Source organism: Panthera onca, chromosome A3, assembly GCF_046562875.1.
Source record: "Panthera onca isolate mPanOnc1 chromosome A3, mPanOnc1 haplotype 2, whole genome shotgun sequence".
NCBI lineage: Eukaryota > Metazoa > Chordata > Mammalia > Carnivora > Felidae > Panthera > Panthera onca.
In genome coordinates, this window is record NC_138341.1 from 43749555 (window position 1) to 43772655 (window position 23101).

The window sequence follows — 23101 nt, forward strand, 5'->3', positions numbered from 1 at the left end:
AACTTCTCCATTGCCGCAATAAAGTCTAATGCTAAAGGTTCAGGTGATTATCTGAGGGTTCAGTTCAGCAAAAGATCAGGTGATTAGCTTCTTACTTTTCTCACCTAGTACTTCTGTTCCCCCTTCTACATCTTGCTAACTATGGCTGTGACTTCTTCAAGGAAGCAGGAATACTCTTATTTAAGAAAGTTTGTAGGGGTGCTTGGGTGGCTCAGTCGGTTGAGCATCTGACTCTTGATTTTGGCTCAGGTCATGATCCCAGGGCTGTGGGATTGAGCCCTGAGTTAGGCTCCACCCTGAGCATGGAGCTTATTTGATATTCACTCTCTCCTCTCTCTCTCTCCCCCTCTCCCCTACTCATATTCTCTCTCTCAAATGCATATGTGTGTGTGTGTGTGTGTGAGTGTGTGTGTGTGTATATGTGTGTGTATGTATATATATATATATATATATATATATATACATACACACATGTATATATATATATATATAAAGAAAGTTTTAATAAAATGATTTTAGTTATCTAGGTGTGGAGCACTCTATGGATTTTGTAGACATTTAAACCAGCTCTTTCTCACTCACTCCCAACTGGTGCTTTTGCACATTCTTCAGAAAAATATCCCTTTATATTGCTGCAATTTCCTTGAGTTGTTAAAGCTGTCTTCCTAAGTTTTATTGAAGGGGGCAGGATAAGTTCCCTCCAAATTTTCAAATGTCAAGCATTTGATACTCTCAACCTCAGTATGGATATAGGGGTTGAGAAGGATAAGTTTGTAAATTTTCTTTGTGTTATCATTTCAATTGCCTTTGAATCTCAGCAGAAACATAATTTCCATATGAAACTGGCGTGGCTCCATAGGGATTGCCTTATATTGTTGTAGGTAAACCCTTGTGTTATGAAATGACTATTTTTGTCAATCCAAAATTATATGTTGAAGCCCTTATATGTTGAAGCCCCAATCTCAAAATTATATGTTGAAGCCCTATTTGGATTTGGGGCCATTTAGAAGTACTAGGTTTAGATGAGGTCATGGACAGTGAAGCCTCCATAATGGGATTTGTGTCCTTGTAAGAAGAAAAAGAGACCAAAGCATCGTCCTCTCCCTCCCCCTCTCCCTCTCCCCCTCCTTCCTCCTCTCCCTTCCTCCCCCTCTAACTCTCCTTCTCCCTCCCTTCTACGCCCCCACCCATGTAAGGATACTGCGAAAAGGTGACCACCTGCCTAGAAAAGGGCCCTCATCAAGACCTGAAACCACTGGCACCTTGATATTAGACTTTCCAGCCTCCAGAATTGGGAGAAATAAGTGTCTGTTGTTTAATTCACCCAGTTTATGGTATTTTCTTCTAGCATCCTGAGAAGACTAAGACACCCTGAGAGTTGATATGTCTCCAAACCTCCATTCGAACTCATTGTGTCAAAAACAGACTTGTTTCTCTGCTTCTCCACAAGGGTGAGTTTCTATTCTCCATGGGCTATACGGAACACAGAATTTAATTGCCCCACTGTGGGGAGTCAGAAAATGCACTTTTCCCTTCTCCAAGGTTTTGGAGAGTGTGCCCAACATTTTGCATATTTGGGCAACCGAGTAGGCTGTAAAGTTTGAGACAAGGCGCTGAATTTTTTTAATCTCTCGTAGCCTTGGTTTCCATTATAGTATCTGATCTCTGGTATGAATTTAATATAGACATTGTGAGTGGAAAGAAATTTGAATAGAATTCATTCATGTTAAGAGTGTCCTCAGTTTGGGAGGCCATCTGGTTTTATAATAATTACAGAGAAAATGACTTAATTGTAAGTTAATTGTATGCAAGAAGAGAAAGTCATCTCACAAAGTTCTCCCCTTCTTTTGTGATTGGGATTGTTTTTGAAGTGGAGTCTGGATATAACTATTGTCTTATGTCCCCTCCTTCTATTCTCTCAACTCCAGCAGAAGCTAAAGTTGGAGAAAACAGGTAGAATTCTTTAGGTGTTAAGGTATAAGGTAGCAGGGTTATAGCCAACTGGACATGGGTGTTTTATGTTTACCAAGGAGTTAAACATAAGAAAAGGGTGCCTTGAAAATAAAACAGGTCATAGGAAAGGAAAAAATAGCAGATGGTAATAGTCAGTCTAGGCATAAATCAGTCCACCTAAAGGGGAGTGGAAGCAATCTATCAACAGAAATTACTGAAGAAAATATAAAGTAATGTGTTTTCTTCATTAGTTGCAATTTGATATTTTATTTTATTTTTTCCAACACAACTCTTTATCACAGTTTATTAATTTATGTTAGAGTTACAGCATGTTTATGAAAAAGAAAAGTATATCAACAGAAAATATGTCATTTTACATAAGTCAACTCATGTCTGTATAATTGTTTAGAACAAGATAATGTCTATTTTAATCAGTAGGAAAATAATGGTTACTCAATAAATGATCTTGGGCCAATTTGTTATCTGTTCAAAAAAATATGTGTCTTACAGCATAAGATAAATATTCAGATTAAATAAAGATATAATTTATGAATACATGAAAATACATGTGATAGCAACACTCAAAATTAGACACAAAACCTAGAAGCCATAAAATAAAAGGTCGACTCATTTGATTACCTGAAAATTAAAATCTTAAATACGAAGAAAGACCATAAGAAATTCTTTTTAAGTTTATTTATTTATTTTGAAAGAGAGAAAGGAGAGAGAGAGAGAGAGAGAGAGAGAGAGAGAGAGAGAGAATCAGGTGAGGAAAGAGAGACAGAGAGAGAGACAGAGAGAGAAAGAAAATCCTAAGCAGGCTCTATGCTGTCAGCACAAAGCGCAACATGGGGCTCAATCTCACAACTGTGAGACCGTGACCTGAGCCGAAATCAAGAATTGGATGTTTAATGGACCAAGCCACCCAGGCGCCCCAAGACCATAAGTAGTCTTTTATAAATGACAAGCTTTCTATTTTAAGATCCATTTCTTTTTTTTATTTAAATTTAGTTAGCTAACATACAGTGCAATATTGGTTTCAGGAGTAGAATTCAGTGATTCATCACTTACATGCAACACCCTGTGTCCATCACAAGTGCCCTCCTTTAGTACCCATCGCCCATCTAGCCCATCTCCCATCCACCTCCTTTAACCAACCCACAGTTTGTTCTCTAACATTAAGAGTCTCTTGTGGTTGTTTCCCTCTCTTCCCTGCCACATATCCTTGCCCCTATGCTCATCTGTTTTGTTTCTTAAATTCTATATGTGAATGAAATTCTTTGGTATTTGTCTTTCTCTGATTGACTTATGTGTTAGCATAATACATTCTACATACATAATACATTCTAGCTCTGTCCAAGTCATTGCAAATGGCAAGATTTCATTCATATTTCAGCAAATATATGAAGGTACAGCAAACCACTTCCTCACCCATCCCTTACTTTCCTTTAGTAAAATGGAGAAAATTGTGTTTAATTGTTTAGAACTCCCTTTTGGTCCCCAAATTATATCTATTTCTTCCCTGCCCTGGTATGCAACAATACTTTCATCCATTTTAGAATCTTCTTGTTTTATAGAAATCAACAACAGCACCCTAAATTGATAAATGGTTATTTTTTTCAGTTCAAAAATAAGAGTGCATATAAGGCAATATTTAATTGAGTGTAGTAACCACTTATAGTGATTAAGTATAACTCCTCACATTATGGCATAAAAGTGGCACTTTTAATTTTTGGTGGGGTATTCTTTTCTTCTCTTTCTCAAACCATACAATACGGACAACCATCACCGCCAGATAAATAAACTCTTTTTGCAAACTGCATTAAGAGTTAAATTGCGTCTGGGGCTCAACAGCGGAGAAACATGGCGGCCGATGTTCACTTGGAGGTTATACTCCCTGCTGTTCCAAAGGACCTCCACCTTTGCCCTCACGGTAGCGGTGGGCGCCTTGTTCTTCCACCACTCTTCAACCGATGTGTGGGTACGATCTACAAACGTATCAGCGAGAGGAAGCTGTGGAAACACATCAAGCACAAGTATGGGAATAAGTAGTTCCTCGGAGACCCGTACCCAGGCCAAAAGGACCAGGTCCACCAACCAGCTGTTTGCCCAGAACCAGGGCCTCAGCTTGAAGATGATGCTCAGATTACTCTTCACTGACCACTTTAGCTGTTGGCAAGAAAAGGATAGTTCACCTGACAGACTCTTTAACTTCTGCTGTGTTTGAAGTATGTTTAGTCAGAGTCATCAGCAAATAAATGTAAATTGTCCTTGAAAAAAAAAAGCCAAATTGTATCTGAATATAGTTTAGCTGCAGGGGAAGTGAGGTCAGTTTTTCTACAGTAGAACTCTCCATAAATTCAGTTACTGAAGACACTGAATTTTAAATGGTCATATATAAATATCTGTAACATGAAAAATAATAAAAATCTCTTTAGCAATGAGGATTGAGGAAAATAGATATCACTAAGGAATAGAGCCATCTCCACATTTTCAGACACAATGTATTTAAGTAATTTAGTTTTGTACAATCTATTGGGATTATAGACTTACTAGACCTTACTATCTGTTTTGTTCTATAATATTTAAGATCTAACCTAAGTAACAATTATGTAGGATAAAGTAAGCTGGTATAAAAATAACAAGAGATTTTATTTTATTTTTTAATGTTTATTTATTTTTGAGAGAGAGAACATGTGTGAACACAGGAGATGGCCAGAGAGAGGGAGTCAGAGGATCCAAAGTGGGCTCTGTGCTGACAGCAGCTAGCCTGATGTGGGTCTTGAACCCATGAACCTTGAGATCATGACCTGAGCAAAAGTCGGATGCTTAACCAACTGAGACATCCAGGCACCCCAAGGATAATTAGAGATTATTAAAAAAAGGTGAGATCTATTGAAAAAGGTGAGAAAAACAGAGAAGACTTAGCAAAATGTAAATAGAGGAGAAAAGAGAATCAACCAGCCTGGGACTTTTTAAAGGGCGAGGGAGGTTAATACTTTCTAGACATTTTAGATTGTTTGTGTGTATGAATTTTGAGTCTGACTCCAAGCTCCAATCATAGCACCTTTATCAATACCAAGCCATACCAATCTAAGACCAACATATTGAAATTTTCCAAGTATAAAATCCCTGAAATTTCACAGCTCTTTGACATTTAGTCCTATGGCAATGATACCCCACCAATTCTCTATATGTTCTGGAAGAAGGTTCTGATCTTGCTTAAGGCGTCTACTCTGCAGTGTTGGCCTAGGCCACTTTCTGTAAGACAGTGAATATCCATGTCTACATGACCATCATGGAAACCCACCTACGAGTTAATACATCATGGCCTTTCTTCCCTACTTCAAATTAGTGTGTTATTTACTTAGATAGACATATTTGAGATAGATACATTTTATATTGGACTATATTTTTTTGTAGTGAATAAATCTGCAGTAAATAAGGAAATTGAAAGAAACTACCCCTGGTTAATTTCCACACAGGTACCTCAAAGTGAGTGAGTGAATGTGACACAATTTATTTTAGAGTTTAAGCCAAGTAGTTTTGACAAACATATACTATTATCTAAAAATGATTGAATCATGAGCTCTGCTAGATATGTCCACCAACGCATAATAAGTCCAAGGCAAGGACAAGAAGACAGATATTCAAACTGAACTACTACCTCTGTGTGTTTGAGGCAGGGTGAGAGAGGGAGAGGTGAGAAGAGACATGTGGAGGTTTGTCACTCTAAGAGAAGATAGAATGTTAGCCTGTTCTATTAGCCAAATCCCCCATCCATTTTATTTTGTCAAAGATAGTTGTCCTCTCACTCATATATGCTAATGTTAATATATTTCAATGATTCTTGAAGGCTCACCTATATGCAAATGCAGTTAAATAATTAATGCTTATGAATTTTAACTTACTTATGAAGAGATTATGATCAGTGAGATATGCTTTAAGGGGAAAAGTTAGAGGTAATTTTTGGGGGGAAAAGGGTTAAAATAACAAAGTTTTAATTCTTTAGGTTATAGCATAGATTACATGTTATATTTAACCCTTGACAAGTGTTACACACACAGAGGCCCACACTGACCCGGAATTATTAGTGATTGTCTTGGTCAGTTTGGGCTGCTATAACAAAGTACCATAGACTGGGTGGCTTATAATCAACAGAAATTTATTTCTCACAGTTTTTTGAGACGAAGTCATTTATGTGATGTCCTAAAGTCTTTACAAACCAGATACCACAAGATGGGAATCATGATTTACTTGAGTTGTGCCATTTTGAAATATTTAAGAATTTCCTAGAATCCGTTATAATACTGAATGCATTTACACATTTTATAAGCCTAAAACAGGGAGACTAGCCCAGAAGTTATGACAGACGACTAGGATTTAGATCACATGTCTGCTGCTTATTAGACTGACAACTTTGGTGAGTTACTTAAGCACACTAAGCCTGTTTCCTCATTTATCAATCAGATAATAATATAGGATTGTGGGACATCATAAATGCTTAGCAAATGTTAACTATCCTTTTTTTTTAATATATATATGCTGCAGTCAGATCTTCTTAGTACAAAAAAGTTAATATAGTATTTATAGTATGGGACCCATGTAGAAAAAATGAAAGGATATTAATTATATATGTGTTTGACATGATCAATAAGACGGCCATTTGGGTTGGGATGTCTGGGTAGCTCAGTCGGTTAAGTGTCCAACTTCAGCTCAAGTTGTGATCTCATGACTCATGAGTTTAAGCCCCACGTCCGATCCATGCTAACACCTCAGAGCCTGGGGCCTGCTTTGGATTCTGTGTTTCCATCTCTCTCTGCCCCTCCCCTGCTCATGCTGTCTCTCTCTCTCTCAAAAATAAATAAACATTAAAAAAAATAACACCATTTGAGTTGATTTTCTAGGCAAATTTTGCCCAATAGAATTATAATGTGAGCCATATACATAGTTTTAATTTTTCTAGTAGTCACATTAAAAAAAAAACATTTTAACCTGTAATCACTATAAAAATTGTTAGATATTTTACATGTTTTGAGTACTAGGTCTGAAATCCAGTGAGAATTTTATACACATAGCTTGTCTCAATTTGGACTAGCCATATGTCAGGTACTCAATAGCTACATGTGGTTAGTGGCTACTCTTTTGGAGAATGCAGTGCTAGAACAGATCACAAATACCTGGGACATATGGCACAATTCTCCTTCTTATGCCCATGGAAGACTTGTCAGCCATTTCTTCTGTGTTTGTCCTTGACCTCAGTCTCTCTCCCAATTCAACTCTCAGTCAGCTACTATCTACAATTGAGAGTTAGTATATATGATGAAACTTATTTGTAAACCTGTGTCTATATAAATGTCTATATAGGTTTCTAGCCTAATGCTGAAAATTTTTCTTTGGTCACAAAATTTTCTTCTAACTATGGTGATAGTGAATCATTAATCTGTGAACTGATTCTCAGCATTAGTTTTGGCAAAAAAAAATAGGTAAGGCTAAATAGTTGGTTTATAGAAAAGATGTCTTTAAGAAGTACCTTCCTACATTTAATTGTGTGTTGGAAAGGTAAACATGTATTAAAAGATATTATTTGACAGTTGCCAGAGGGGATAGGATGGGGGGTGGGCAAATGGGGAAAGCAGATGGGTGGTACAGTCTTCCAGTTATGGAATGAATAAGTCATAGGAATGAAAGGTACAGCATAGGAAATATAATCAATGGTATTGTAATAGTGTTGTATGGTGACAGATGATAGCTACACTTGTGGTGAGCATACCATAACATATAAACTTGTCAAATCACTGTGTTGTACACCTGATACAAATACACTGTTTTATGTCAACTATACTTCAATTTAAAAAGATATTATTACTTAAGCCTAAATATAAGATGAATATATTAAAATCCCTAGGTTAACAAAAGCTTGAGTTAGTAATTTGATAAAGGGGTGATTCCGTTTTCCTAGACTTTTCCCTATATCTTCTACTTCCTATTTTTATTTCTATCCTCCCTTCTTTCTATTTTTTTTTTTTTACTTTTTCTCTCCACACCCTTCCTTGTCCCTCTCTCTCACACACTTTCTCTCAGTAATATATCAATAACTCTTTGCAGAACCCTCATACACAAAACCTGAAGAACAATTTCTCCACCATACACCTGCTTCCTGTGCATCATAAATTTATCAGTAAGCAGAATCTCACCACTTGTGAAGATGCCTTGTATGACATATTTTTCATAACTGTCAGAGAAGACAGCTTCTACAATGAAATGGAGGATCCTGTCTCAAGACTGTGTTAATTTTTTTCTTAAATTGGTAAATTTGGAAATGCCATGAAGAGAACACCCATTTGCTGAACCGAACAAATCTATTTTTCTCACACTTGTTTTGACACTGACCCTTTTACAGTATAAAAAGCACGTATTTTTGTGTTTTCTCTATGCTCCAGTAGTTTCAGGCTTTTTAACTGCACAAGGCATTGTCCTTGAGGAAGAAATTTTACTGAAACCACTGAGCAACTCATTAACTGAGAAATTTGTAGGTGGGTGTGCTCCAGGGCACCAACAGATGGTTTAATTGGGTACAAAATTCCAGAAGGCTATGTGCAGATTGACAACATTTTAATCCAAAAACCAGAGTTACTCTAGCCTTATTGAAAGAAGAAATGTGGTACCTGAATAAGACATGTGATTTCAGGGAAAGTGGCCATGCCTTGTGTAGCCCCAGTTCCTCCTTGACTTGTTCACTGATGCCTCCACTTGTAACATCATAGATTCACTTCTGTGATGTAAGTCTTATCCCCTGTTGAAATGCAAATTCCCCTGGATGTTTTAGCAAGGTAAATATGAATAACTATTTAAGTCCTTTTCAATTAGCCAAAGTTGTAGCTGGTCTTCCATTGACCACATACTGCTAGATCTTTTATTATAAGCACACTAAAAAAGATGGTTATGGGAAAATAACTAGAAGTTAACACATATTCTAAAATGAAATACTGGGGCGCCTGGGTGGCGCAGTCGGTTAAGCGTCCGACTTCAGCCAGGTCACGATCTCGCGGTCCGTGATTTCGAGCCCCGCGTCAGGCTCTGGGCTGATGGCTCGGAGCCTGGAGCCTGTTTCCGATTCTGTGTCTCCCTCTCTCTCTGCCCCTCCCCCGTTCATGCTCTGTCTCTCTCTGTCCCAAAAATAAATAAAAATAAATAAATAAATAAATAAATAAATAAATAAATAAAATGAAATACTACCTTTTTCTCAACCACGAGGTCAGGACAACTTTCTGGGTTGTTTGTACATTTGTGGTAATGATGGCTTAAGTCTTCTGACTCAACATTTTCTCATTTATGTCCATAAACAGGAGGTGGGATTGAGGGAGACCACATTGACAGACAAGACAGTGCTCTTGCTGAATGCTTCGGTGAGTTTACAGACAGGAATGTTTACATGCAAATTGACCAATACACTTTGTTCATATAGAGAAGTTATGATCTTTTTAAAATGATTCATATATTTTGCCATGACTTAAGTTATACAGGGAATATCTGAGGAGTTTCCAATTCTGACACCTTCAATTCAAAATCTCAGGGCCAAACCATTGCTGAAATGTTATTTATCTCTTTATAATTTATTATTCTTCAGTACCTTCTAATGGGTTTCATTGATTTGTTCATTGTGCTTATCACAAAGCAGGTTGGCCATTTGTCTAAGTGTGTTGACATTCACATTGATTTTGAATAGCCTTCAATGTCTCTCTTCATTTGGGCAGGGTTGATGAGCCCATTCTCGAATAAATAAGTAATTAAGAGAGGATATTTCCTATTTGCACCTAGTGGGTTTAACACACATACATGCATGCACACACATGCTGTATAGAGACGAGTGGCTACAACTGGGGAAGAGGACCTCTTAGGAAGTGTGCTAAGCTGGGTCATAATAATAATTAATTACACTTCTGTAGTGCTTACTAGATTCTAAACATTATTTTAAATGTTGTAAGTGTATGAGGAAATTGAAACACAGACAAGTTAAATAACTTTCTCAAGGTCATACAGTTTTTCTGCCTTTTTAATCATAAACTGAAGGGTTTAGGAAACACAAAATGAATAAATAATTGAAGACTAAGGAATACTTCCTCTTTTCCATCCAGCTAATTTTGTTGGAGAAAGAAGGTGAAGGAAACCTAATAGAACTTGATTTGATTTTATAAAACATTCATTCAGAAAAATGAAGGGTCTGTGCAACTCTTGATTGGCTGGAGCTGGGGGAGTTGGCATCAAGCAAGAGAGAAGTACAGATTGATCTAAGGAGACGGTATGTGTACCTAAGAGACCGAAGTGATTTCGCTATCATTAGTGGCCGTTAAGCTATGACTACTGAAAATGGAGAGCAAAAGCAGTGTTGAGCTGAAACAGTAATATCCAAGCAAAAAGAAACATGGTGGAAGATTGAGGCATCTCTGAGGGAGCCCATCGATACAAAGGGTGCCTAAATAATCAGGACACAGTTCTTGCTATACCGATCCCTGAACAAATTCCAAAGCATACATCTTGAAAATTGACCATGCATGCATGGAATAAATGTATAAAAAAATCACCTCAAGTCACAAATATCAGCATATGTGCTCAGGTTTTGTCTATGTCTTATATTCTTCCCCAAACACTAAAATCTATTGATAATATTTGCCCTTTTAGACTCCTACTCACAAGTTATTGTATTATTTATTCATTCATTTTAAGACATGAATATGGTAGGCACTGAAAAGTGAGAGTTACCATTTTTGAATGTTAAGATACCGTAACATGCTTTCATGTAGATTATGTCATCTTTACCATCGCAACAGTTAAAGGAGCTATTATATTCCTGATTTTGTAGATAGAGATTCAGAAGACAACTGAATCTCATGCTTGCTCTCTGCCAGTAACTAAGCAGGTCTTTTACAGCTTTTATCCCTCATAGCAAATTTATTAAGAGTGGGATGTAAGCTCCAAGGACCGAAGCCCAGTGTTTCAGTAATTGCCTAATACACAATAGCTGATCACACAATAGCTGGTGAAATCAGAAAGCATTATAAAAGGGGTTGATTCTAGCTTGCATTCTGAATTACCTTATTCTTAGAAAATTTATATTCCAAGATCAAAAATAAAGTTAGGCTTCTGCTTAATTTATAACAGTTCTCCTGGGAATCAAACACATCAAAAGCATTAACAGCATACATTTCACAGATGTTCCAAATCACTGAGGCAGACATCAGCCAAAATTAACCTTTCCAATCATCAAATATGGTTCAGCTATTTTTCCATCTTTGTACTGAATCTTGAGTTTGCCATATGACATGTGAAAATCCACTTGAGATTTACATAGTCTGTTGATAAATTGGGTAAGATTGTGTCAATGCAATTACAACTACAAGCTATATTGTTTCTTTTCTTACAGGGGTTTTTAGGGTCATATTTAAAATATGTTGCTAAATCTAAAATCATGAAGATTGCCCCTAAGTTTTCTTCTAGAATTTTAGTTTACATATTCAGGTCATTGTTCCATTTTGAGTTAACTTTTGTTTATGGTGTGAGGTAAGGATGCATGTGAAACTCTTTTACATGTGAAAATCCATTTGCACCCGCCCATTTGTTGAAGAGACTATATTTTCCCTTTAAATGGATTATCATCCTTGTTTAAATTTAATTGGCCATAATAATGTGGGTTTATTTCTGAATTCTCGTTCTAACCTGAGTATTATGTTAGCTGCAGGTTTTGCATAAATGCCTTTATTCTGTTAGGAAACCCCCATTCTATTCTTCATATTTATCATAAAAGGCTGTTTTTTATCATAAAAGGGTGTTCAGTTTGTCAAATAGCATTTCTATATCAATTAAGATGATTATTTTTTCTGTAATATTTTCTATTAATGTGGTGGATTACATTGATTGATTTTCTTTATGTTAAACCACCCTTGCATGCCTGTGATAAATCTCACTTGTTAATCGTATACAATTCTTTCAATATGCTATTGCATTTGGTGTGGTAGTATTTTGTTGAGTATTACTTAATCTTTATTCATAACGATTCTATATTCTGCAATTCTCTGTATCATAAATGTTCTGTATTCTCTAATTTCTTTTATTGTCTCTACCTCACTTTGATATCAGGGTACAGCTGGCCTTACAGAAAAAGTTAGGAGGTGTTTCTCCTTCTATTTTTTTGTAAGAGTTAGATAAGCATTGTCAATTCTTTTTTTTTTTTAATGTTTATAAACGTTCATTTATTATTTTTGAGAGAGAGAGAAAGAGAGTGAGCACAAGTGGGGGGAGGGGCAGAGAGAGAGGGAGACAGAATCTGAAGCAGGCTACAGGCTAGGAGCTGTCAGCACAGAGCCTGGTGCGGGGCTCAAACCCGTGAACCGTGAGATCACGACCTGAGCCCAAGTCGGACATTAAATGGACTGAGACACCCAGGCGCCCTGAGAATTATTAATTCTTCTTTAAATATTTAGTAGAATACACTAAAGAAGCCATCTGGTTCTGGGCTTTTCTCCTCCAGAAAGTTTTGATTACAGATTGATCTCCTTACTTGTTATAAATTTGTTGAAATCTTCTATTTCTTCTTGAACCAATTTTGATAAATTCTATTATTTACAATATCTAATTTTCTGGCATACAATTATTCATAATATCATATAATCTTTAATTTTCTATAAGCTCAATATTAATGTCTCCATTTTCACTCCTGATTTTTTTTAAAAAATCTTTTTTAATGTTTATTTATTTTTGAGACAACGCGAGAGACAGAGTGCAAGCAGCAGAGGGGCAGACAGAGGGAGACACAGAAACTGAAGTGGGCTCCAGACTCCGAGCTGTCAGCCCAGAGCCAGACGCGGGGCTCAAACTCACGAACCAGGAGATCATGACCTGAGCCGAAGTCAGACACTTAACCGACTGAGTCATTGAGGCGCCACTTCACTCCTGATTTTGGTCATTTGTGTCTTCTCTCTCTCTTTTTTTTTTAGCCTATCAATCTAGCTAATTTTTTTTTTTTTTCCAATTTGGTTCTCTCTCCAAGGAAAAAGTTTAGGTATTATGAATTTTATTGTTTTTCTATCCTCTTTTTAGTTCATATCCATTCTGATCTTTATTATTTTCTTCCTTCTGCTATATTTGGATTTAGTTTGCTCTCTTATAGTAAACTATAGCTTCTCAAGGTGTAAAGTTTGGTTATTAATGAGATTTTTATTTTTGTAATGTAGACATTTATAGCCATAAATGTCATTCTGAGGACTTCTTTCACTGCATCCTATAAGTTTTGGTATGTTGTGTTTTCATTTGCATTTTTGTATGCATTTTTTAATTCCACTTGTAATTTCTTCTTTGACACATTGGTTAATTAAGAGTGTGTTAGTAAGCCACTAAGGGTGGCTTAGTTGGTTGAGTATCTGACTCTTGATTTTGGCTCAGATCATTATCCCACAGCTGTGAGATCAAGAGATTCTCAATCTCTCTCTCTCTCTCCCTCTCTCTCTCTCTCTCTGTCTCTCTCTGCCCCTCCCCTGCTTGTTCTCTCTCTGTCTAAAATAAAATTTAAAAAGAAGATTGTGTTGTTTAATTTGCACATATGTGTCACTTTCTAATTTTCCTCTGTTATGCATTTCAAGCTTCATTCCAATGTGGTCAGAGAATGTACTTTGTATCATTTCAAACCTTTGACGTTTATTGAGGCTGATTTCTGAACTAACAAATAATCTATTATGGTAATGATCTATTTTCACTTGAGAAAAATATGATTCTTTTGTGAGATAGGGTGCTATATGTAAGTCTTTTATGTCTGTTTGGTTTACGGTGTTTGTGCAACTTCTCTATTTCCTCAAGATCTTCACCCTAGGTATTCTATCCATTATTCAAAGTGGTATATTGAAGTCTTCAAACTATTAGTATAGAACTATCTATTTCTCCTTTTACTTCTGTCAATTTTTAAACATATTTTGGCTCTGTTTTATGCATATATATTCATAATTAATATATCTTCATGATTTATTGACCCATATGATTCATATTGTCTCATATAACAGTTTTTACATAAAGCCTATGTTTCCTAATATTAGTATAGCTAACCAGATCTCTTTTGGTTACTGTTTGCATAGACTGTCTTTGTTCACCTTTTCACTTTCAAGTTACTTGTGGATTTGGATCTAAAGTGAGTCTCCTTCTGGGCACCTGGGTGACTTAGCGGGTTAAGAGTCTGGCTCTTGATTTCAGCCCAGGTCATGATCTCAGGATTTGTGAAATTGAGCCCTGTGTCAGACTCAGCTGTTTCTCTCCCTTCCACTCCCTTCCTACTATCACCTCTTCTCCTTCTGGGACCTCTATAAAAATTATCTTGGTTACCTGATGGTGTCCCACATGATCCTTAGGTCCTGTTCATTTTTCTTTCTTCTCTCTGCTTCTTAGACACAATGATTTCATTTCTTATCTACTTAGTTTGATGACTCTGTCTTCTGCCTGCTTAATATGCTCTTGAACCCCTGTACTGAATTTTTCATGTCAGTTTTTGTTCCTTTCAATCCAAATTTCCAGTTGACTTCTTTGTATAATTTCTGTCTCTTTATTGATACACTCCTTTTGTTCATACTTATTTTCCTAATTGCATGTGGGGGTTTTTGCTCATATTTTCCCTTAACTCTTTAAGTCTATTTAAGGCAATTTTAAAAAAAATTTTCCCTTAAGTTTAATGCCTGGGTTTCCTCAGGATAGTTCCTGATAATTTAATTTACTTCTTTGAATGGTCATACTTTCTTCTTTTTTACAGTTTATAATTTTTTGGTTGAAAACTAGACATTTAAACAATATATTGTGGAAACTCTGGAAGTCATATTTCCCTTTCCCGGGACTTGCTGGGGTTTTTGATTGTTGAGGACAGTAGAAATCCATTTGTTTAGTGAATTTCTTAACTAGTGTTGAAGAGATTATATGGAAACCACTTTTTAAAGGATATATTTCTTCCCTCTATATTTTAAGTCAAACATATTTATTGAAGACAATTATAAATGCCAAAAAAAATAAAGTTTTAAAACATACATAATCTAACATACTCAGGCAAAATAATATTCAGCAGTTTAATGTGGTCCATTATTATGTTTGCCTGTATGTGTATGTGTGCAACAAAGTTTGGATTTGACTGTTTATAGTAGCCTCACCTAACTTTATTATGTGAACATAGGCACCATGGTAACAGTTATGATCATTGTGATTTAATTTTTTTTAATTTTTATTTATTTATTTTTTAGAGACAAAGACAAAGAGAGAGCATGTGTATGTGCATGTGCGTGTATGCGAGTCGAGGCAGGTGCAGAGAGAGAGAATCTTAAGTAAGCTGTAACGCTGAACACAAATCCCCACACTGGGCTCGATCTCATGACCCTGAGACCATGACCTGAGCCAAAATCAAGAGTCAGACGCTTAACCAAATGAGCCACCCACGTGCCCCGATAATTGTGAACTTAAATTACTGCATATTTTTCTATCATATAGATGTGCCATGACTTATTTTTATATGTTTTCATTGTTTCCTCTGATAAGTATAGTTTTCATAAATCTTTTAGTGTAGTCTTGTGATATCTGTAAAATAAATTCTTATTACTAAAACGATGTGGCCAAAAAGGGAAGTATCAAATATTTCTCCATGAAGTTTTACCAGTGTACATGTTTCCCCAGAAGTATAAATGTGCCTAGAAGCTCATTTTTATATTAGTAGTAATTTGCATTTGTAGAGCACTTTGTAATTTGTAAATTATTATCATGTATTGATCCTCTTATATATGCTAAGAGGTAGCATAAAAGTATCATTATCCTAATTTCACAGTGAAGAAACTGAAAATCATAGGTATTATATGATTTGCACAAATACAGACTATAAATTAGCAGTGTAGTAGTCAAAACCTTCCAAAGTCTAGTTTAAATGTTTTCTGACATATTTTTTGTTTCTTATGGTGCACAAGTTCTGGATGCTTTAAGCATGGAGAGGATGTAAATGGAGAACTGAGTAAGAAAGGATGACACATTTAGCAACCTCAGTGTCACGGAACTAAAATATGTGAAAGTGATGGTCCTATTTTAGACAAAGTAGTCACTGATTACAAAGAACTGAGGTTTCTGAATGCTTACATCAAAAAAAGAATTAGATGCAAAGCTTTCTCTGTAGTTACATAACACATGAATTCAAAATATTTTTTGAATTGGAAGAAAGTAACTATTTTCGTGACTTGCAGAACACCTTTTTACTAAACAGAACACATGGATTTACTAAAACTCAGGTGTGTCACCATGGGCTGGTGGGCAAAGAGTGTGTTTAGCAAATACTGCTTTAGGATCACAGCCAACTATAGTGATTGTTAGTTGCTCAATAACTGTCCATTATACTCAGTATTTAAGGGAACTCCATTTTTACTGAAAAGTACAAGGCAAATGTGGTAAGATGAATAATGCCCCCACAAAGATGTCCAACTCTGAATCTCAGAAAACCTGTGAATATCCTACTGTACATGGTAAAGCAACTTTGAAGGTGGAATCAAGTTAATCATATGAAGATGGGGGAAGATGCGTCATATGAAGACGGGGAGTATTAAATTGAGTATGCTCAATTTAATAAGGGTCCTTGTCAAAGGGAGGGGCGGGTGATCCTGTTCAGAGCCTGAAAGAGATGATGTAAAGAAGAAAGCAAAGGTCAGAGGGGAAGAAGATGTTATGTTGCTGGCTTTGAAGATGGAGGAAAAGGCCTTAAGCCAAGGAATGCAGGCAGCTTCCAGAACCTGGGAATGATAAGGAAATTAATTCTTCACAAGGAATGCAGGCCACTAAGCCGTTTTTGACATCTATAAGTTAGTTAAACTCATGTTGTTTTAAGCCAATGAGTTGTGATGATTTTTATATCAGCAATAGAAAACTAAAACATGTTTTAATACATTTGTCCAAATTCAACAAAATTGCTTAGGGCACGTGGGTGGCTCAGTTGGTTAAGCGTCCAGCTCTTGATTTCGATTTAGGTCATGATCTCATGGTTCATGCGTTACAGCCCCATGTCGGTCTCCATGCTGACAGTGTGGATCCTCTCTCTCTGCCTCTACCTCATTCACGCTGTCTCTCCCTCTTTCTCAAAATAAATAAATAAACTAAAAGACTGCTGAATAAGGTTTACTTAGATTACTCAATTTTGTACAAAAGCAATTAGACAGTATACAAAAAATGTATGTTTTCAAATAATTGCAAATCAACATATTGCAATTGCAATAGGGAAATTCTCAACGAAGTATATAAAAGAACTGTATAGAAGAAAATCAAATTGAATCTAACCTAAACAAAATGCACACCTAAGCAAAACATTATAAAGCTTAAATGGGCCAAAAACCTGTATGAAAAAAAGGAACACTATAAGTGGAAAAAATGTTATCTTTTATTAACAATAAACTTTTTTTGAGATAAAACTTACATAAAATACACTCTTTAGATTGGTCAGTTTTAGCAAATGTATACACCTGTGTGACTATCAACATTACCAAAGTTGTGTTCAATATTTCCATCCATCCAAAAATAACTCCCTCGTGCCCTTTCCAGTCAATACTTTTCTACTTATGGCCCAAGTCAACATTTGATATGTTTTCTTCCACTATTTTTTAGGCTTCTCATTTCTAGAGTTTCATATAAATGAAAATATATAGTGTTTACTCTTTAATATCTACCTTTGCTTCCTCAGAATAATGGTTTTGATATTCATCCATATGCTTTGGAGTATCAGGATATCACTCATTTTTATTGCTGTACTATTCTGTTGCACAGATATACTAAAATTTGTTTATCCATTCACCTATGCTTTTCGATTTTTTTTTAGTTTATGGTAATTTAAAATAAATATTCTGTGGACATTAATGTCCAAGTTTTTGTGTGATTGCTTTTTTATTTATCTTGTTTAAATATATAAAATAGATTTGCTAGATCGTATAAGTGATATTGTATTTTTTTTAACTGAAGTATAATTGATATGCCATATTCTATTAATGTCAGGTGTACATCATAGTAACTGGATTTTTTTACATTACCAAATGACCCCATGGTAAGTCTAGTTACCTTCTGTCACCATATAGTTATTACAATATTATTGACTGTGTTCTCTCTGCTGTACATTACATCCCCATGGCTTATTTACTTTATAACAGAATTTTTTGCCTCTTAATCCCCTTCATCTATTTTGCTCAGGCCCTGCTCTGGTAATCAACAGTTTTTTGTTGTTTTTTTTTTCCCTGTATCTATGAGTATGTTTCTGTTTTGTTTTGTTTGTTCATTCATTTTGCTTTTTATACTGTACATACAAATGAAATCATACAGTATTTGTTTTTCTCTGCCTGATTTATTTCACTTAACGATACACTTTGAGGCTATCCATGTTGTCACAAATGGCAAGATTTTGTTCTTTTTATGGCTGAATAATATTCCATTGAATATATACACATCTTCTTTACACATTCATCTACAATGGACACTTCGGATTGCTTCCATACCTTGGTTTTGTAAATAATGCTGCATTGAACATAGGGGTGCATTTATCTCCCCAAATTGGTGTTTTTGTTCTCTTTAAGCAAACACCCAGAAGTGGAATTGCTAAAGCATATGGTAGTTCTATTTTTAACTTTTTCAGGAAACTCCCTACTGTTTTCCATAGTAACTGCATCAACTTACATTCCAACTAACAGTGTATAAGGGTTCTCTTTTGTCTACATCCTCACCAACACTTGTCATTTTTTGTCTTTTTGATAATAGCCAATCTAACAGGTGTAAGAAGATATTTGCAAATCATACATTTGGTTAGGGATTAACATCCAAAATATATAAAGTACTTATACAACTTTTATCAAAAAATAAGCAACCTGATTAAAAAGCAGTCAGAGGACTTGAATAAACATTTTTCTGAAGAAGACATACAAATAGCCAACAGACAACAGAAAAGATCAACACCACTAATCATCAGGGAAAAGCCACTCAAAACTGCAATGATATCACCTCATATGAATGCTATTTCATTTCACAATAGAGTGTGAAAATATTTTACAAAGTGATTGTACCTTCATTAATAGTATTTGGAAATGTAAATCTTTCATTTTAGCCATTCTTGTGGATTGTAGCAATAACACATTACAGACTAATTTCCATTCCTGGAATAAACAACATTTGGTTATGGTGTATTATTATTTTTTTTTTTTTAAATTTTTTTTTTCAACTTTTTTTTTAATTTATTTTTGGTATAGAGAGAGACAGAGCATGAACGGGGGAGGGGCAGAGAGAGGGAGACACAGAATCGGAAACAGGCTCCAGGCTCCGAGCCGTCAGCCCAGAGCCTGACGCGGGGCTCGAACTCACAGACCGGGAGATCGTGACCTGGCTGAAGTCGGACGCTTAACCGACTGCGCCACCCAGGCGCCCCAAGTTATGGTGTATTATTATCTCTTATGTTGCTGGATTATATTTTCTAACTTTATTATTTATTTGAGAAATAAAAATGGCTTTATTGTTGTATATGTACAAAATAGAATTTCATAGATGGGCAAAATATAGAATTGTGGCTAGGGGCGCCTGGGTGGCTCAGTCGGTTGAGCATCCAACTTTGGCTCAGGTCATGGTCTCATGGTTTGTGAGTTCCAGCCCCATGTCGGGCTCTGTGCTGACAGCTCAGAGCCTGGAGCTTGCTTCAGATTCTGTGTCTCTCCATCTCTCGGCCCCTCCCCTGCTCATACTATGTCGCCCTGTCTCTCAATAATAAATAAACATTAAAAAAATTAAAAAAAAAAAAAAAAAGAATTGTGGCTACATGGGGCACCTGGCTGGCTCAGTCAGTGGAGGAAATTATGACTATGTATGTCAACAGGAAATTTTTTTTTAATTATGTAGAATAAGACAAATTAAAATACTGGTATAAATGGAAGAGCTAGTAACCAGGAAACTGATATATATTTCCTAACTTTACAAAAATTATTTAAAATATATTGTCATGAAGTTTTGTTGGTTTGTTATCTTATGTGTCTACCTGATTTTTCTTGTATTTTCTTTGATTTTGGATTCAGAGAAATACTGACCTCATAAAATGAATGGAATTTATCTTTGTCCTCCAGTTTCTGAAAAATTTAGTATAAAATTATTTTTTTAATTAATTTTTTAAACACTGGTAGAATTCACCCCTGAAATTGACTCATTCTGAATTTTACTTTGGGTGCTTAAAAAAATAAAATTTCAAATACAATTGTTTTAATGCATATAAGGCATTGCCTATTTTCTATTATCTATTTTTTCTTCATAATATCTATTTATTTTTAGAAGCTTTGATGTTATATTTTTTTCAGAAATTCTTCATTTTATATATGTTTATTAAATTTTTCAATATTAAGTTATTAATATTCCTTTATTATCATTGTAGTATTTATAAGACTGGTATTGATGTCTTCTTTCTTTTCTAGTATTGGTGATTTGTGTCTTCTCTTTTTTTTTTCTTCGTCAGCTTGGCTAGGGTTTATAAATTGTACTGATATTTTTGAAGAACTAATTCTTGAACCACTGATTCCCTTTAATGCTTCTGTTTTAATTGATTTCTGTTTTTATCTTTATAACCTCCTTAAATATAGTTCCTTCAGTTTTAATTTCATCTTTCTAGTTTCTTAAGGTACAAATATAAATCACTGTGTGTATTCCTTACATTTTTCCTAATAAAAGCTTTAAAGCTATAAATTTCCCTCTAATCACTACTTTACCTTTATTGCATAAAATAATTATATTTTTCTTTGTTTTAGTTAAATATACTTTTAACTTTATTTGGAATGTTCCCAAGCCTTAAATTTCTTAATGAATTTCCTACCTGATCTTGATTTTTTTGAAGGGGGATGTTCTATAAATATCAATTAGGGTAAGTTGGTGGATATTATTTTTCAAGTATACTTTTCCTAATTAATTTTTGTTGTAATTAAATTAATAAGAAAAATTTTTAGTAATTGTAAATATAAATTAACCATCCCTTAAATTACCTTATTAATTTAAATTTGTGTAATTGTAATGCCAATTACTTAGAAGTAAATATTGAAATGTCCAAATATAATTGGTAATTTGCTTCTTTCCAATTTCTTTTTGGTCAGCACTTATTCCATGTGTTTGGAAATCTCTATTGGGTGCATATACATTTGGACTATATATTTTTCATAAATTGAATGTTCTATTATTTAATTTGTTTCTCCCTAGTATATTTATTCTCCTGAAGTCTCCTTTATAATATTAAGATATTGACTTAAGCTTTCTTATGATTAGGCATTTTATAGTAGACCTTTTTGCAATCTTTTACTTCAAATGAGTGGTAGGCTGAATAATGGTACTGAGAAGGTGACTCTGTCCTATCATCTAGAACCTATGAATATGATACCTTACTTTGTGATGGTGCAGATTTAATTAGTTAAGCATCCTGAATTTCAGAGATAATTCTGGATTATTCACATCAGTCAAATGTAATTGAAAGGCTTCTCATAAGAGGGACACAGGGAGCCAATTTCAGAAAAAGAGTTGAAGATGGAAACACATATTGGAGTACTGTGCTTTGTATAAAGAAGGAGCAATGAACAAGAAAACCAGTTAGACTCTAGAAGCTGGAAAAGCTAAGGGTAGAGAACGACTTCTTAAATAAAAACTCAAAATAAAACTTGTAAAGAAAAATAAATGGAAGAGTCTGATGGTATTACCATTAAGTCTTTTTATGCAATAATTTGGTGTTGTTAAAATTGAACACTCATTCAATGAAGTTAACATGTTAAAAACAATTCTAGAGAATATCTGTACATTTCTAAATCTGACAAGGATTTAGATGGAAATACCATCTGAAAATATAAAGATTTCCTACATATTAAAAAAAGTCAAGACTATCAGTGAAAAAGAAAATCAACAGAAATTGAAAACTGCAGATAGAGAAAAAAACAAAAGGTTAAAGACAGTTATGGTTGGGGTGCCTGGATGGCTCAGTCATTTAAGCGTCCAACTCTTGATTTCGGTTTAGGTCACAATCTCACAGTCTGAGATCACCCAATGTGGGGCTCCAAGCTGGTGGGGAGTCTTTTTAGGATTCTCTCTCTCCCTCTTCCTCTGCCCCTTGTCTAATCATGCTCTTGTGAGCTCTCTCTCTCTCTCTGTCTATCTCACAGGAAAAAAATGAATAAAGACAGTGATGGTTAATTTTATATATCAACTCCATTGACCCTGGGGTGTCTAGATTTTCTGGGTGTGTCTGTGGGGATATTTCTCAAGGAGATAAGCATTTGAATTGGTGGATTCTGTAAAGTAGACTGCCTTCCCCAATGTGGGTGCATATTATCCAATCCCTCGAGGGCCTGAATAGAACAAAAGGTGAAGGAAGGAGAAATTCAACAGTTTTTGCTTCCCCTTGCCTGCTTGAATTGAGATATCTCATCTTTTTTTGGCCTTCAGACTAGGATAAACACCAATGGCTCCCTTGGTTCTTGAGACTTTAGACTTGGGACTGAATTATACTACTGGATTTCCTGGGCCTCCAGCTTGCAGAAGGCTTGTGGACCATATGGGACTTCTCAGTCTTCATTATCATGTGAGCCAATTTTTCACAATAAATATAAATCCAACAAATTACTGATTCTTTTTCTCTGGAGAACCCTGACGAATACAAAAAGCATATGAAAAGAGAGCATAATTAATTAGCAGGGATATTAAACTTAAAATAGAAAAAATTATTATGTCTATTAAGCTTTAAAATTTAGAAACAGTATTGTCAACAGGTGATGTAGACTATAGGGAAACTTATGCAGTTAAGGATTGTATATTGGCATTGCCATTCTAGAGAGCAGTCTGGTAATAATTAGTCAAATTACGTATTCTATGTCTCCATATGTATTCCAAAGAATTTCTCACAAGGGTCTATAAGTATGTATGTACAACAATATGTATACAGTTTGGTTTTTCTGTGAGGATAAGGGATTTTGAATGCATGTATGTTGGACACACATCATGAAATCTTAGTCAATGATCAGAATACTGGAGAGTATGCATACATCGGAAAATAGATAGATCTCACAAGTATAAGCTGGTGTGTTAAAGTAAGACACAGAATAAGATGCAAAACTTA